Source organism: Mus musculus, chromosome 18 (assembly GCF_000001635.26).
Source record: "Mus musculus strain C57BL/6J chromosome 18, GRCm38.p6 C57BL/6J".
Taxonomy (NCBI): domain Eukaryota; kingdom Metazoa; phylum Chordata; class Mammalia; order Rodentia; family Muridae; genus Mus; species Mus musculus.
This window is the reverse complement of record NC_000084.6, coordinates 14,482,155-14,500,964: the sequence shown is the minus strand read 5'-3', so window position 1 is coordinate 14,500,964 and position 18,810 is coordinate 14,482,155.

Sequence of the window (18,810 nt, the reverse complement as noted above, 5' to 3'; positions counted from 1 at the left end):
CTTGGTTTCCAACTCATAATCCTCCAGCCTGAGCGTCCTGCAGGTTAGGATTACAGTTGTGCAGCATCATGCCTACACACACACAACACACACACACACACACACACACACACACACACACACACACACACCTCTCCTTAATGAATTTTGTAAAATCCACGTTGAAATCCAATCACCTTTGTATTCTGATGGTATCACGTGGTGAAGCTATGAATATGTGTTATGAGGATGCTGGCCTCCTGGACAGAGCAGAGCCAGGCTGCTATTGTAGGAGTTCAACCCCTTCTTCCATCAGCTTCACGGACGGACCCTTCTACCATGCTGTGACTCAGCACAGAGGCCTTCAGTGGATGCTGCACCCTGGTGGTGGACTTTGAGTCTCAAAAACCAAATTACCTTTTTTTTATTATAAATTATACAGTTTGCAACATCCTGTCAAATTACAGACACCAGAGCAAGAAAACATTAATGTTTTTTTTTCCCCTCTCAAAATCCAGCAGATCCCAGGAATTGAAGTCTCACAGCATAACACCTTCTTCCAGGAAAGAGGCCAGTTCCAGAGATTCAGGGGTGTCTTAGGAGGAGGCTCAGTGCCGGCTGGGTCGTCTTCTTCCTAGAGCATCTTTGAACAGGGAACTGTCGGGGACTCTATCCCTCCACAGGTTCACCACAGCTGATCCCGACGGTGGTACAGTGGCTCTCAATCCAACTCATTATCAATTACTATACATGCTCATGAGATCAGATACGATCAAAGTTGAAGGATACGTCAAATGAAAGCGCATAAAACAACAACAACAGCAACAACAACAACAACAACAACACACACACACACACACACACTTACATTCACACACACCACACAATCCATAACACATGGAACTCACTCCTTAAGCAGTCGTGTGCTGAAAGGCTGTGTAGCTTATCAAAAGACATAGGAGTAACCCCTTTAACACATGTGGCTTGAGCATGGATTCTAAAATCCTGTTTGTGCTTATTTTACACCATGTTTCATTTATCCTGAATACCAAAGAGAATTAGATTCTTAGGATTTTTTTTTTAATCCCACCATGAGTAGCTGGTAGATCATAACATTCAAAACAGCAACACAAGTAGTGTATTGATTCATAATGATTTATTCTCTGTAGGTTGGAGGCCTGTTCTATCATCTGAACCCTAAGAAGGGAGCAGAAGAAGTCAGTTATAAAGACGAAGAATTCCCATACTCATTACTTCTGCCCATGGCTTTCAGCCGTGTTTACCAGGACACCTTTGCTAGATAAAATTATGTGCAGTCAGACACAGACCCAGCTTTGGAAGCAATTAAAGTAGGAGGTCAGGTAAAAATAGACATATGGCCTTTTATTTTTGTAACAGATAGTGAATACTTCCTTTCAAATGTTTAGACTTTATTTATTTATTTTGGAGAAAAGATGGTGCTTTAGAGAAACACAAGGCATCTGCCTCTAAGCGTGTGCTCTTCAACGTAAAAGAAAAACTGCAGACATACGCGTTATTACTTCAGCCCTAGTGAAATCACTCAGACAGGTTGTATGCTTTCCACATAGAGATGAACACAGGACTGCGGTTGGTGCTGATTTGCAGGGAGGTAAAGCTGTTTGATGAACTTGTGAGCCCATTAGTGCAGGACAACCTTTCCTGGAGATTAGGTGATTTTTAGAAGGGGGATTATTGGGAAAGCAGCCCTACACAGGCATCGAAAGAGTTTACAAAGTCTGTCCGTGTGTATTGTCTGACATCAGTTGCACCTGCTCATAAAGCGTGTTCAAGCATAGAGCTGCAAGAGAAGGCATTTCCCAGACAGCCCTACTATGCTCCTAGCTCAGCTGACGCACACCAGTCTCTGTGGCCAGAGTTCTCTGGCTTCCTTGTGAGTGGGTGAAAGGATTAAGAGGCAGGAACCTGCTTTCTGGAGCTAACTATCAGCACATGGCCACAAAAGACAACTATGGTAAAGGGGTCGAGTTCAGTGCATCATTGATAAGGAGCTGTCCAGAAAGCCAGGCAATCCCTCTCACACAGACTCCGCTCTGCAGCATTTCTGCCTCTGTGTCCACCCGGTTCTTTCTCCCCAGAAGTTCACATAGAAGATAGAAAACTCAGAGTTTTGTGTGGAAATCACTTGATTTTCATAATTATAGTCCAGAGACTACACTTATGGCGATGGCACTGCTCTTTCTGAGAAGACTTGGTTCATGCAAGGCTCTAGGTAAATTCGTGGACTCTCTTAACCAGAAAGTTGGCCAACAAGGTCTCAAACTCTCTTCTTTCACCCACTGATTGAAGATAGTTTTTATTTGGACACTATAAGACTTGATGCTGGCTAGAGTCATTGGAGAGGAGGTCTTCATAAGACTGGACTGCAGGCAGGCCTTAATTAGTGATTGATGTAGAAAGGCCCAACCCATGGTGGGTGGTGCATCCCTGGGCTGGTGGTCCTGGGTTCTACTAGAAAGCAGGCTGAGCAAGTCATGAGGAACAAGCCGGTAAGCAGCACCCTCCATAGCCTCTCCATCAGCTCCTGCCTCCAGGTTCCTGCCCTGACTTGAGTTCCTGTTTGAGTTTGAGTTCCTGTCCTGACTTCCTTTGACAATGAGCTGTGATGTGGAAGAATAGAGCAAACAAACCCCATTTCCCCAATTTGCCTGACCACGGTATTTCACCACCGAAAATAGTAAGCCTAAGACTATGAATCAGATAAGTTGACGTGTGTGTATGTGTGTGTGTGTGTGTGTGTGTGTGTGTGTGTGTGTGTGTGTGTGTGTATGTGTACAGGTACATGTGCATGTGTACAGTGCATGCGGAGGAAAGAGGTCAACATCCATCAGGTAACCTCAATTATCCTGCAGCTCATTTATATTTTTATTTACTCCTTGGTATCTTCTTACACGAATGCAATGTATTTAAATCGTATGCATCGTCACCTCCTCCTCCTCCTCCTCCTCCTCCTTCTCTCCGCTCTCCTTCCTCTTCTCCTTCTCCTCCTTCTCCTCCTTTCTCCTTCTCCTTTTCCTCCTCCTCCTCCTCCTTCTTTTTTAGAACTCACTGGGCTTAATTAGTGCCATTTTTATGCATATGGGTGTGGAGTATGAGCAGCCTATTATGGGCTGCAGTACTGAAGAAAACGGACTTTCCTTGCGTCAGTGGCCACCAGCTTCTAATAGCGCCTCAGCTAGCTGTGGGATCCATGAGCCTTTCTCATGCTGGAGTGATGGCTGCTTTGATTTTGTCTTTTAGCTCCCGTTCACCTGGAGCTCATGGATTTGGCTAGACTAGCTGGCCAACAAGCCATAGCAATCCATACCTCTTCCCTTCTCTGGCACTGGGACTGCAGGTGTCTACCGTTGCACCTAGGTATTTTATATGAGTGCTAGGGTTCTGAACGCAGGCCCTCATGCTTACACAGCAAGTACTTTATTGAATGAGGCATCTCCCTCACTTTATAAATTGATATGTTTTGTAGTAATAGTAGCCATGTTCTAAAGCCACAACGTTTGGTAACATTGTTTCTCATAGCTTAGTCCTGAGGACATCTAGATATTTCAATACTCCTACTTCATTTCCCTGCAAATGTAGCCGATGTGGACCAGCCATGGAGCACAGCAAGTGTTATCTCTGCCTATTCAAATGCTTTGTGCCTATCACTGTCTACAGTGAATTTTGTTTTAATACAGGGCAAGGCTGGATCTTTACATATAATACAAATACTAACCATTGTCTTGACCTTCATGGGTCCAGAAAGCTCACTTTAATAATATGATGTTTAGCATGGGTGGTGGGGGGCACTTCAAGATTATCCAGCCTTAGGTAGTTGTTGTTTTTAAGTGAAAGTGCAGAGACAAATGTTACTTGGCTTTGAGAGTTAATTGTGCTATTGAGAATAGGAAGCATCCAGACTCCAGTGGGCTTCCTCTCCCTCTTGGGTAATAGAACAATCCCTCAACTCCACTAACTAGTTGCTAGAGAAAAACTAATTTCATTTCTGCCAATAAAGTTCTTAGATAAGTTTGATTTTCTCTTGATGAAAATTAATATTTGTTCTGTTTTCCCTAGTTCATCTCTTTGCTAAGCTACAGTGGGGGCACATTTTCTCCAGCCCAGACTATGACCATACCATATTTGTCGATAAGGAAGTTGGGAAATTTAGGCGAGCTGACCTTTTCATAGCATTTTTGCACATAGGTATGGACTATGTGTTTCAAATATAGTCAGCTGTGTTTTGAAGATGGAGTTTTATAAACATGCAAAGGTATATTGAACAAGAAAATACCAACCCTTGCTTTACACAAAGGAAAATATAACACAACAGAATACTTAAAGAAAAAAAGAACAAGGGAAGAAAACCCATGTCTACCCCCTCCCTCTCTCTGCGAGTGTGTGTGTGTGTGTGTGTGTGTGTGTGTGTGTGTTCACGAATGGCAAGTGCATGCGGAGACCAGGCTGAGCCTCGTGTGTCATTCCTCAGGGACCTAGTGTTTTGAGGCAGGGTCTCGTCCTGGAGTATGGGGCTCACTGGTTAGACTAGACTGGCTGGCCAGCAAGCCTCAGGGGTCTTTTGTCTTCTGCCTCTCCAGAACAAGGATGACAACCCTGCTGCCTTCATGCCTAGCCTTTGTAACGTGAGTTCTAGGGGTCTAACTAGGGTCCTCATGCTCACAAAGCGTCTCCAAAAGCTTGTTGGTGAAAGAGCTTTATACTGTATTTATTTATTTATACTGTATTTATGTTTCTGTTTTCTTCCTCCAGAAGTGCAAGTTGACGTGACCGCTGCTTGGTGGAGCCTGGGGCTCCCCAGATTTCAGCTTATAGAATGAGATTATAATTTTGTGTTTATTTGAACATCACCAGGACTGATTGTGAGAATTTTGAATTGACATATATTCGAAAGCCAATTGTGGTGAAAAATTACACATGAACAGAATCCCCTTGACTCACAGTGAGCTAACAACTGTATACCCAAATTTACTCATTTGGGTATTTGGGACTTGTTGGCAGGATTAATACCAGACAAAATTATTGATCTAAATGAGCTTTCTCAGGAACCAGTGTCCTACAGAAAACAAGCAGGGACTAATGAAGCCGGCAGTGTAGGAATGGAGATTGGTCCTTGCCATGCCTTGTGTGCCTCTTCCTTGCTGGCCCCTTGCTCAGCTTCGATTCTCTCCACACTGCTCACCACTTGAAAACCTACTTATCGCTCATGTCCAAGTACTTTGGGCTAGCTTCAAGAGAGCAAGGAATTTGTGTGTTTTGGATTTGGTAGTATCACCAGGAGCCAGAAGATCTTTGAACATATCTATCATATGCTTAATAAATGTTTTTAGGGATAATGTCTCTGTCTTGTTGGGCCCATAGAGTTAAGTGTACTTTGTATTTACAACAACATGGCCAGTGGCTAGGGCCCAGAAAAGATTTGGTAAGCATCTATTGCCTTTCCTGCTTCTCTCGGGTCTCACACGTCCCTTCTCATTGGAGAAATTCCTAATGTCTAGTATTCAGGTGGCCCTTGCAAAACCTCTTCTTGGGGAAAAAGTCTTTGATTAATAAGCCTTAAATATCTAGGGCAAATTGAATTAAGGGATAACCTTGCCCAGATATGTGGACATTAAAGCCTGTCAAGTTGGAGAATCACAGGATCTGATCCTTGTTAAAGAAATATAAAGTAAGAGCTAAGCAAAGCTGGAGCTCATGACATCATCAGACTGCTGGTCTCTTGCCCTGCCTATAAGGATGGTTGGTTTAGAGAAAATCTGCTATCTTGGCTAGTGCTGCTATTCATGGTATCAGAGAAGTGTACTTTGGCTGAAGTGGGCAAAAGGCTCTCCATACAGCCAGGAGACTTGAGATCTGAAGTTGTCTGTTAATCATCTTAGAAACAAATATGTATGTCATGTGAAGAAACATCTCTCTATGGATGATGCAGTAGTGGTGGGTTTCAAGTCTGTTAGGTAAAAGAACACAACATGCACTTTAATTACCTACCTGCAGGGTCATGCAATTGACTTATGTCTTTAGTATGGCTGGCTATAGACAAACCTCTGGAAAAGATTGTGTGTGTGCGTGTGTGAAACAATAATAGTGATAACACATGTTTGATAAGGGAATTTGGAAAATGAAAATATCTGCTGGAAAAGGAAAAATTATAATATTATTAAGATTATCATTATAAATATTTTGACATATTTCATTTTATTGTTGTTTACCTCTCTCTCTATATTCATATATTGTATAAACCAGTCTGTGGTTGTATGTATGTATGTATGTATGTATGTATGTATGTAATGTATGTATTAACTTCTTTTGAGACAAGATCCCATTATACAGCCCAGGAAGGCCTTGAACTCTTGCTCGTCTTGCTTCCTCTTCTCAAGTGCTGGGATTATAGCAGTAAGGTTTATTTTTTTCTCAGTTAACATATTATGAACACTTTTTGTTTTTACAGAGTAACTGTCTTTCAAAATTGTGGTTTTCATTATGAATGTGCACAAGTACTTCAATCGCTGTGGGCTTCGTGTCGCATTTTTTCAAGTGACATGCGGTGCTAATATAGAGCCCTGGCTTACCACCATGTTTGTTCTTCATCTCAGTAAATGCCATTAACACCTCTTAAGTCACTCACTGTAGAGACCTGAAAGTAGATCATTTATTTATTTAACTTTCCATTTTCTGTATATTACTACATATGGCTAGTTCTAGTTCTAGACTGTGCCTTCAGCCTCCTGCTTTCCCCATCCACTCTGCTCCTGCCTGAGCAGGTACCTCCTTCGTGCCATCCGCTAAGAGCACCCTTGCTGCTCTGGCTTCTGTCTGTTTCTTGTGACCTTTTAAGTTCATGGATGAGATGGAAACAGTTCCTTCAGTTAGACCCTTCAGTGGCTTTCTGAACTTGCATAAAATTTCAAGTCCTTCAGGCCTGCTGGGCCCCAAGCTCCTTTCATTCTGATTGTACATTCTTCTATTTTCTTTTTTCTTTGATGGCTTCCTGATCATGTCAGCCCCTGGCCATTTGTAAGTGTCAGGCTCTGTTTCTCTTCACTCTTCTGAAGTTTTGTACCCAGAATGCCCCTCCTTGAAGGTCTCCAGCTGTGTTCTTCCCTCACTGGCTCCTGTTTGGGCTTAATTATTGTTCCCTCAGTCAAACTCCTCCAACTCACATTGCCCTGCTAGTAAGGTGCTTATTTCCTTTATGAATTTATTTTTTGAAACTGATGTTTCTTTTCTTTTTATCATCTGTGTCTTCTTAAATTTAGATAAATTGTGAAAAGGTAAGTCTGTATTTATACTGTTTATTTTTATATTCTTAGTAGTATAGGACAAGGTCTATGAAATAGTTGACTGTAAAACATAAATTTATCACATCAATTATTGAAGCCCAATTTGGAAATTGAAACATTTGAAGTCTCCCCCCCCCCACCCAATTTCATGACACTAATCATTCCCAGTGTTGGTAGGAGATGAATAAATATTCACAGTTGGCAAACTTTGTAGACATTTTGATTTTTTTAGGCTTTCCTTCTTTTCTTGTCCATAAAAATGTGTAGTCATAAGACTCAAAGATAAGAGCAAGATGAGACATTTCCTCTTGTGTTTTCTGTCAGTGTGTAAGCGTCATAAACACAATCCCTTTCCTCTTTCCTAATCATTCCTAGTTAACTTTCTTGTCATATACACACATATATGTATTTAAATCTAGGGTCTAAATATTAAAGAAACCATAGCATTTGTCTCTCTGAGTGTAGCCTATTTTGCTTAATGTAATGACCCATCCGTTTTCCTGTAACTCTCATAATTTCATTCATGTTTATGGTTAAATGAAATGGCATTGTGCATAATTCATATGTATATGTATATGCATTGCATATGTATATGTATGTATGTATGTATAATTTTCTTTCTTTTTTTTTTAACTGTAACCAGCTTTACTAAAGATACTTTTCATATACAAGCATGGTATTTCAGGCAGGACATGGACAGACAACAATATGCAAGAACTTCCAAATTCCCTTCTTGTATAGACTACTAAAATCAGAAAGCCACTATAAAACCCAATGAAGTCTTCATTCAATGCTTTCATAAGGGGGAAGTAGCTTAGTGTGAGGGTAGGCATTTCACATTAAGGGTATTGTTTAACAACTTTTCACAAGCCGACCCTGACTTTCATGAAACGAATATGGCAGGATTATCAATCTGAAGATCCACAGTGTTTTATAGAAGGAACCAGCGCTCTTCTGAGAACACTTGATGAAATCACTGTTAAGTCCACATCACCCAATAGACTAGAAAACTAATTTTGGGGGCCAGGTTCCAATAGGTCTCTGGTTTTAAGGGAATTAAATCTATGTTGATAGTACAGGGGGAAGAGGATATAAAATCCCAGACCACAAGGCATTTTGTGCCTTGGTGACCACCTATGTCAAGACCAGGATAGCTCTCCTGGGAGCCAACAGGAACCTTCCAAAATTATCAGGGAAAGAGATTTTCTGTCCTCAGTCAGCTTGGGAGATATTTTTTTAGTGACACATGATCCTTCCCCCCCCCCCCGCCGCCTCCCCCCAATAATGAAGTGTCCTGTGTGCTAACAATATAGCTTTAAAAAAAAGTAAAACGAAATTCTGCATTTTTATAAAACTTGATAAAAATAGTATTTCAAACTGTACAGTCACCAGAAGTACACAGTTATCAAAAAATGCACACATGTCACTTGGCATCTCCAGCACCTTCAGCTTTCTGTGTCTGGTCTGTTTTGGCATCTCTATTTTCTGCAGGATTATTTGCATCCTTACCAGCGTCGACTTTCCCCTTCTTCCCCTTGGGTACCTTCTCTCCCTTCTTCGCAGGGGCCTTTTTAGGTTTGGGTTCTGGCTTCGGAGGAGCAGGTTTAGCAGACAACCTTGCAGATCTTCTCTGTGGCTCACCCCTCACCTTGGCTTTGTCTCCTTTCTTTTGTGCATGGTGGAAGCAGGGGACTTCGGCGCTGAACACGGATATACAAGGCGCACGGGTCTGGTCTGTCTGGGGGTGGAGGTGGTGTGGTGGCGGGGTGGGGGTGGGTTTCGACCTCGCTGCGTCTTCACACTGCTCCATAAGTTTCTTTCTTTTCTTTTCTCTTCTCTTCTTTTCTTTTCTTTTCCTTTCCTTTCCTTTCCTTTCCTTTCTTTTCCTTTCCTTTCCTTTCCTTTCCTTTCCTTTCCTTTCCTTTCCTTTCCTTTCCTTTCCTTTCCTTTCCTTTCTTTTCTTTTCTTTTCTTTTCTTTTTTCTTTCTTTTTTGTTGTTGTTGTTGTTTTTTTTTGTTTGTGTTTTTTCGAGACAGAGTTTCTCTGTATAGCCCTGGCTGTCCTGGCACTCACTTTGTAGACCAGGCTGGCCTCGAACTCAGAAATCCACCTGCCTCTGCCTCCTGAGTGCTGGGATTAAAGGCGTGTGCCACCATGCCCGGCTTCATAATTTTCTTAAACTACTCATCTGATGATGGTATTTAGGCTGGTTTCAAATTTGGCTATCATAAATAGAATGCTGTAGTAAACATAGATGTGTTAAGTCTCTCCAATAGACTGACTCAGAGTTCTTCCGGTATACACCTGGGAGTGTACATACAGTAGGATCCTACGGTAGTATAGGATCCTACAGTACTAGATGATTCTACAGTACTAGAGGATCCTACAGTAGTATGGTATACAGAGAACCATTTTCAGACTTTCCATGGTTGTGTACTTCACATCCCATCTGCAGCGACAGGCTCTATGTTCTCTCAATTCTCTCCTTCATCTAATGACAGAGCTTTTTTTGTTTTGTTTTGCAGAAGAAGAAAATAAATGAGCAACCTTCACTGAAATCCACACTTCCAGTTCTGAGCCATGCACTAAGGGTGCAGAGGCAAGAGTGCACTATCTGCTTCCCTGAACTTGGTGCCGAGGAGACCCTCATGAGCACAGCAGTGGAGAGAAGGGAGGGGTCAGAGGGGCCGAGCGGGAGTCAGAAATGACTGTCCTTTCAGGCCACCTTGCTCTACATGGGCTTTGTGTCTACTGTAGCTTCCTTTTGGTGTGTGCTGATTTTGGTGTTTACTGTAGAAATGAGATCTGGTTTCTGGATGATATTTGAGGGCATTCCGGCTTTAAAGGTCTTCCATCATTTTATAGTCCATTGGTGTAGAGCAGCTTGGAATTTCCAAGCTTGTGTTCCACTGCTTTTGGCAAATGTCTATGCCATTGGTCTGGCCACTTGAAACTAAAATATACACGCCACCCGTTACCCCAACCATCAGTCACTGTGGTGAGCAAAGGATACAGGGACAAATAAGGTCAAGCAGATGAAAATGAGTCAGTGTGGGAGGAGCTGAGCCTTGGACTCCCTTCCTGCTCTAATACACTGGGCATAGTTAGAGGTGGTTATGAGGGTGCGAGTTCCGGGCTGAGTCTTACACTTAGGGAGGTAGGGATTTTACTAACAAGGTTTTATAGAATCTATTAGATAATTGCAAGACCCAGGATGTTTTGAACCTAATGGGACATCAGTGCACTTGAACTCCCAAACAGCTGTCAATCATTTTGGGGTAAAACTTGTGAGTTAGTCCCTTATGTCTTTCCCCCACCTCCACTCCATTTATGTTCAGACTGTAAGAAGTCGGCCTCAGGTAAAAGTTAAACTTTTGAAAACTATTCAGGAGATAAACCCTTTCAAAGTTTTGTGTGGAAAATATTCTTTTAATTCAAATTGGGTGAGAGTTGCCAGGGCAGCACATTAAAGATTTATTATCTGGGAATTTTTGGATCACAATTTAACACAGGTCTGTTTGCTTTATTCTAATGTTTGGAGTCTGTCCAACCATCAGGCTTTCTATGTGGGCCAGGTATCGGAAGCATTGCCAATGCATTGATTGATTAATCAAAGCAGTGCATGTTCCTATGACAGAGAGTTGTACAAAGAAGATGTTGAGATGGTTTTTGAATTATTTTTATCACCAAATTATTGTGAGCTGGCAGTATTTTTGTATATCGTACTAACCACATAAAAGTGCCCCCCCCCCAGTTAGACAGAAAGCATAGACACAGTACAGTTTTGAAAAAGTATGTGTGTGTGTGTGTGTGTGTGTGTGCACCCACACATGTGTGTGCATGTGTATGTATGTGTAGTAGTCAGAAGTCCTAGGTGTTGTTCTTCAGGAGCTATGCGTTGTTTTTTGAGACAGAGGCTCTCACTTGGCTTGGAGCTTCCTGAGTTTACTACAGGAGCTGACTGCTGATCCTCGCAGAACCAGTCCTATCTGCTGCCACAATGGCGGTGTTTCAAGTTCCTACCACCCTGCCCGGCCTTTAGAACATATTAACACATTAACTAATTCTTTGAGAATTTCATACTAAGCATATTGGCCATAGTCACTCTCACTTCTTAAAGCTCTGCCAACTTTGTATCTTCTGTCTTTCTAAATAAGCCACCTAGAGCAAATCCTGTTGCTTGTATCTTCTTCCTGGAGCACTGCCAAGTAACCATCAGCTACACCTGGAAGAAGGACGTCTTTCTCCTGTTTGCAGCTCCTCAGTTGGAAGAGGGCTCCTGAACCCCTTCTCTGTCCATGCTGGAATGTTGGTGGTGTGTCCAGTCTGTCATGTGGGTTCCAGGGACTGATCTCAGCTCCTCGTGCCTGCTCAGCAGACGCTTTGCTGATGATCTGTCTCCCCCTGGGAGGGAATTAACTCATGAAGCCATATCCAAGGTCACCAATCAACGCAACCTCCCCCCCCCCCAAAAAAATGAAGGTCTTGGTAGTGGCACCTTGTTTTCTTCAATCGGGATCAAATGCAGGAAAGTGAACAGGTATTTCAAACTTCAGAAACTTCAGACAAATGGAACGTTACTGATCTAAACTCCCTCAAGGCCCACAAATGGATGCACTTTTTCTTGGTTTTGAAATTAATTTCAAGTCCAGGGAGTGGAATACATAATGTCTGTAATAATTTCAGAGTGAATCCCAGGGAAATGAAACATTAAATCTGGCTGAGATTTCACATTATAGGAATTACTGAATGTGCGCCATTAGCAAACATCACTCGGCAACCTACTGTATCGGAAGCTGCGAGGTTTAAACAAATACTCCAGTGTAACATTTCACTTATTGGGAGGCGTGACCAAACAATCAAATTACCAAGAATACAAGGAGAGCTCTAAACAGCCTGGCCTTGTAAATAATACTCCTACCACCCCAAATCAGTCATTGCTCTCTTTTGGTTACCTCTGTATAAAGAAAATTTAAGGCTCCTTTTCAGGAGAAATAAAGACATTAGAGTTTAGCGATCTTTTCCACTTTCTCCCATTGACACTACTTTTGGCTTTGGCAGGCACTCTTAGCCAGCTTCCCATTCTTGCTGTCTTTTCTTATACTTGATTTACTTTTCCTTGAAAGCCTCACCATGAGATTGAAAAGACACACCCTGCATCTTGTTGGCTGGAGTGAACATCTGCTTTCTGATTGCCTTTCTGAAGAGCTTACGTGTGTGATAGCCCACACTGGGCAGACACAGTGTTTCTTGCTCAGCTCCCATATTTGAACACATTGAACCACATATAGTGATTAGGGACCTACCTACTTTATTCATATGATCCTCCTGCCCGGGGCATCTTTGACACAAGTCACAGGCCAAGTGATTCCTCAATACTACTTCATTCCACTGAGTTCCATTCCCACTGGCATGAGCAGGAGATGGAAGCAGGAGGGTGTGGAATTCAAGGAAGCCCCAGTTATGTAGTGAGATCAAGGCTAGCTTGGATGATATGAGACCCTGTCTCAATAAGAAAAACAAAAAGCCCAAACCACTGAATGCTTATGTCTACCTAAACTATGAGAGGATGATAAGAGATTTCTGGATGAAGCAAAAATCATCACCTGGCCATAACTTTCTGAGCTGTGTGTCTAACAAGTGGCCTTTGGAGAGATGAATGTGGTTGGTGGCAGGTGGTCAGAGCTGTGGTACATATCAGAGCTGTACATCTGGGCTTGTAAGTTTGTTTCCGTATCTTCCTTCTGGGCCTGTTGCTCTTTTAGTGAAGGCTTGGAAGGGGCCCCCAATTCCAGACAAAGCCCCAGAGTCCCTTTGTCTCACAGGTGTATTATAAGTTGCAGTTGAAGGGGAAGTAAAAGCCCTGATGCCCAGCACAGCACCTCAGTATATTTTCCCATGTATGACAATGTAGAGATAGGAGCCTTTTAAAACTAAGCCAAGAGCACCCAGGAGCTGCATCCAAAGCACATAAAACAAAAATCCCAATTTAAAAACTGGAAGGAAATTCACTTTGCTGCAATGCTAGACTTAGTGTTAAGAATTTTATTTTCTGCTTTTCCAAGAAAACCTCCCAGAACTTTTGTCCCTAGAGGCTTCCAGAACCAAGGAAAGGACCTTGTCCCAGCCTGCACCCCTACCCTCCATCACACACTGGGGAGACAGACTGTCTACCTACCCAGGCAGCAGCAGCAGGGCTGGGCTATTCAGGATATTAGAGTATTTTCTCAGCTGTTGTCTTTTTCTCCTCCCTCTAGCAAGAGGAGGTGTGTGAAATGGTGGGAAAGGGCTGCAGGAAAAGAAGCAGTCTGAGCTGTCTAAAGGAGGAAATTAGTTGGAAACAGTGACATCACTTGGAGATAAATTTGCCAGCATTCTTTCCGTTTGTAGAACACATCACTAGCTTGTGAGGAGTCTGAAGCTGATGTACTGCAGGCTCAGTTTTGTTCAAAAGACCAGCAAAAGCTGGTCAACTTTAGGGAAATTCTCTCATCTGGACATGCTAACTGCTTGGCTGTCAGTGTCTAGGGCAGAAGTCTTGACTCACTAAAGAGGTTCATTAACAGAAGAGAAAGAGAGCAAAGCTTCCAGAAGTGTGTGTGTGTGTGTGTGTGTGTATTTATTATGTGAGTGAATGTGTGTGTGTGTGTACTTATTATGTGAGTGAATGAGTGTGTGTGTGTGTGTGTATATTTATTATGTGAGTGAATGAGTGTGTGTGTGTGTGTGTGTGTGCGCGCGCGCGCGCGCGCATGTTTGTGGCCAGAGATCCACACCAAGTATCTTCCTCAATCTATTCTTGACTTCATTTTTGGAGTTATTGTACCTCTTTTAACCTAGAGCTCAACAATTCAGTCAGGCTGGCTTGCCAATGAGCTCTGGGGACCTTCTTCCCCCTGCATCTCTTATATGTGCTGGTCTCTTACAGACACATGCTGTCATCCCTTGGGTTTCGTGTGGGTGCTGGGGGTTGGACTTAGGGCCGCTCATAGGCACTGTACTGACAGAGGCATCTCTTCAGCCCCAGGATGATCTTAAAGAGCTTTTAGCCAGGTGGAGAGGACCATTGTTTGAATCATTGTAAATATTTCTTAAATATCATTGGTGTTTTTCCTCAGAGACTTTCCTTGTGAGCTGGGCGGTTTGTTCGGGAACTCTTTATATGTGACCTTTCTTTGGTACATAACAAATTTGAATCATCAACATTTGTGTGTGCTGTTCACTGTACTGTAATGGGCCTTCTTTCAGCTAGCTCTCTTTCCAGGTCTGGTTAATATTCATTCAATTTTTCCATAATGAGGAGAAAGAGCTACAGCTTTTCAGGACCAATCCACCTTGCATCCAGGTCACAATATCCCCCATGAGGGCAAATGAAGGCAAAGGCTTTGTTTGGACCCAAAGCGAAGTGTAAGCTTTGGCCATTTGTCCTGTTATGCTTCTTTCCCGGTTAGTCTAAATCCCAAGAGGTATAATTAACTTGGCCCCTTGCCATTTATATATTTAATTGGGCAAAGTGACATTAGGGCTTGAGTAGCTCTTTTGTGGAAATGAGTAAAAGCAAGCAACTTTTCAGTGTAGCTACCCTGTGCCAGCAACTAACAAGCCCCCTTTATTTGCAGGATGCATTCATCCCAAGAACTCCCAAGTTCAGATGTGCAATAATGTAAAAGATGTAGGTAGCATTAGCTACAGAGGCTTTTCCAGGCACTGAAGGGCAGCTAACAGATACCTCTTAAGCTCCATGTGGACACTGACAATTTTTGAGTCATTCTAAAGTCTATCAGTTTTTAAATGCTTTTGGTTCCTGCTTTAGGGTTTTAGTGGTATGGACAGACACCATAACCAAGGCAACTCTTACAAGGACAACATTTAATTGGGGCTGGCTTACAGGTTCAGAGATTCAATCCAGTATCATCAAGACGGGAGCATAGCATCATATAGGCAGGCATGCAGTAGGCAGAGGTGAGAGTTCTACACCTTCATCTGATGAGGGTCTTAAAGCCCACACCTATAGTGACATATGTACTCCAACAAGGTCACACCTACTTCAACAGGGTCACACCTAATAGTGCGCATATATAGCCTATCACTAATATATGAAGAAATAGCAGTGGTTAAACTCTCTCTCTCTCTCTCTCTCTCTCTCTCTCTATCTCTCTCTCTCTCTCTCTCTCTCTCTCACACACACACACACACCTGACAGCCGACAGCTCACTTGCTCATTGATACCAGCTGACCTACCTAAGTCTGAATCTTTTGGGAATAAGTGAATTAATTAGAGATGATTTACTTTAGATTGTATTATCTAGATAGTTGCTGAAATGACATTGGCATACTATTGTTGACAGGCCAACAGGTGACAATTCTCCTTCATCCACTTGGGGGGCACAAAACTAGTTTTGCATGAAAAAAAAATGTTGAGTGATGGAAGCAAGAGCCATCTTTAGCCAGGCTGAGACTTCTGGTGCCTAGGAGTCTTTTGCCTCTTTCCTTGACTTCCCACACTGACAGGGGGAGCCCTGCAAGGCCTTAGGTGATGGTAGATGGTCAACAGATGGAAGACTCCTGGGTTCCCGAATGAGCATGTAGAAAAAGCCACCCAATTACCAAACAAATTGTCATTGGCTCATTAGATGACAAGGTGAAAGGTGCCACTAGATCAAGCCTCTAAAGTGTGGGTGGTTTTTACCTTAATGTTTAACAAGAATGTAATATGTCAATAACATCATGTTTGTTTTATAACAGATATGTTAATCATCTACTTGTGAACAAAGTATTTTGTTATTCTGAACATTCATAGCACAGGACTGTGAAGAACATTCTAGAAGGTTATTGAGACCACCAGGCCCTGATTCAATAAAAATGTTCCTTCTTCTTATTTATGCTTCTCAGCTCAACCCTTGATTTTGCATGTTAGCTTCAACTTGTTATGAGATGGTGTTTGAGAATTGTTCAGTAGTACGATGAACTATTTAAATATAAAATTGCCTAAAGGCTCATCTGTTAAAAATCAGCTGTCTGACAATGTACTTTGGGGAAAGGATTGGTTCACGAGGGCTATGACTCATCAGCAGGTTAATTCACAGATGAAAATAGTAGATGAGATAACTGGGAGGTGGGCCTACCAGAAATGTGTCACTCACTGACTATATTTCCTAGAATGCTGTCTTGGCTTTGGTCGTTGTGTCTTTAAAACTTAACTTATTATCTTTTGACAATCCCAAGCATGTATGTAATGTATTTTGGTCATTTTACTCCACTACCATCTCTCATCCCCGCGTTCTTACTAAACTCTTTCTTCATCGTACCAAGCCATTTTCTGTTTTTATGTCTTTTTAGTTTTTGACTTTTTTGGTGACTCAGTGAGTTTAATTATGGCTGTTCCCATGAGCATGGGTGAGCTTACTTTCTGGAGCAGGGGCGACCCCTCAGTGCCTATACTATTGAAGAAAATGACTTCTCTGGTCCTGCCAGTAGCTCCTCGGGGAGGTGTGGGTTTTCAGGGACCCCCTCCTCATCCAGGATATAATACCGCCAGGGCCTGTCTTGGGCGGACAACCACAGCTACTGTGCGTTTGTGAGTGCAGCAGCTCTGTGCAGCCGCATTTCTCAGCACCCCTTCCATCCTCCCATCGTACCCTGGCTCTCAGTGCTTACTGTGTTTTCTGGCTACCACAAGGTAAGCAGCCTTGCTCTTCCATTGCCTCCCTGCCAGCATGCTCTGCATCAACAGAAGTCCACAGGAAAGGGGCCAACCAGCCACGAATCCAAACCCTTAAAACTAGGAGGCAAAACCCATCTGTCCTAATTCATGTTGTTTTGCCCAGGCACGTTGTGAGAGTGATGAAAAAGTAGCACAGCTTCGCTCCTTATGAGATGACCCTGTGTCTGAATGCCTGGGTGCACGGACTCATTTCCTCCGGTGCCACTTGAGAGGCAGCGCTGGAAGTGCTTGTGTTGAGTACCTGAGATGACTGAGTGGCCCGAAAGCGAACTAGGCCATGGAAGATGCTTGCTTTCGTTGTGTGAAGGAGCAGAGCAAATTCTGGTTATTTTGAATCTTTTCTCTCTTTGAAGATGTAGCCAGTCTTCCCGGAAGTGCAACTCTGGAGCCCTAATATCACAGGAATTCGTGTGAGGCCCATCTTAATTTAGGCAGAGGCCAATAAAAAATAATAGTAAATGTGAGTCACGTGGATTATGCATAGAAATCCATGTGTGGCCACTGATGGGGCTTCGACAATAACTCAAATCCACAGATGCTAAACTTCCGCTTCTCTCCAGATGTTTTCACGCTGGGTCTGTCAAAATGGAGCAATATGTAGTCAGAAACACGTTGGCCTCTCTGGGAACAAAGAGCTGCTTATTCTTGTCATCCACCTTCCGCCAAGATCAAAGAGGAGATCTTAATGTGTGTTTGCTTTAAATTTAGTGACACGCAGCGTTCACTCCCATCGGCGCTTCCTCTCACCTGTGGAGATAAACTGAACTATTTTACTACAAACCCATATGGTTCCCATCTCTGCCTTGCCTGTCTTGGTGCGGGATAGCCACCATGTCCTGCAGGTGCTTCACGCAGAGGGGTAATACACTGAATTTCCCATTTGCTCTTTTATCTCCAGTCTGTTCTAACATCATCTTAAAATAAACACAAATTTATTGAAAAATACCTTCCGTGAGACTTACCCTTCAATATTCTTGAGCTAGCCGAGAGAAGAAAGTGCCGAGGGTTCTACAGTCGTCAAGTTATGCGGGTTGTTTTGAACCATTCTTTTCTCCACATTAACTCATCATGAAAAATTCATTTTACAGAAGGCCATTCTGAGTTACACACAAAATATTTCTTTTTGTCATTTGGTTTGTGAGTGATTATAATTCTTGGGATGAGGATTTATCAAAATGGTATAATGGGGTCGATTCCATTTCAAGAAAGACAGAAGGAAGCAGAGTGATCATTTATTTCGCTTATCAGTAAATGCTTATAGAGCACGTGGAAAGAGCTGAACACAGAGCAGAAGACGAGGAGTTTCTGGGAATAGGTGAGAGAACCAGCATGGGTGCTAACCCAGGACTCAGTACATGGCTATAGCAAGAGAATTTAAGTGCATTAAAAGTGAGAAAGGGGCGAGGCAGGCCCCAGTTGCTGTATCCAGTGTTCCATCCTCGGGGCAGGAGAACCTGGGTACCCAGAAGACCATTGTGCCGACGGAGTATTTAAAAAATAGATCTCTGTATTACCATGTGCATGTCTGATGCCTTTGGAGTTTGGAAGAGGGTGTCAGAACCTCTGGAACTAGAGTTACAGTCAGTTGTGAGTCCCATTGTGGGTGCTGGGAACTGAACCCAGTTCCTCTGGGAGAGTAATACTCTGAACTGCTGAGCCATGTCTTCAGTTCCTAACAGAATATGTTTAAAAATCCCTGGAGTCATAAAGCAAATTTGAGATGTAGACTGAGCTGGCGTTTAAGCATTAGAGAGTCTCAAGCAGGGATAAAGATGGATCTTCTCTGGGTTT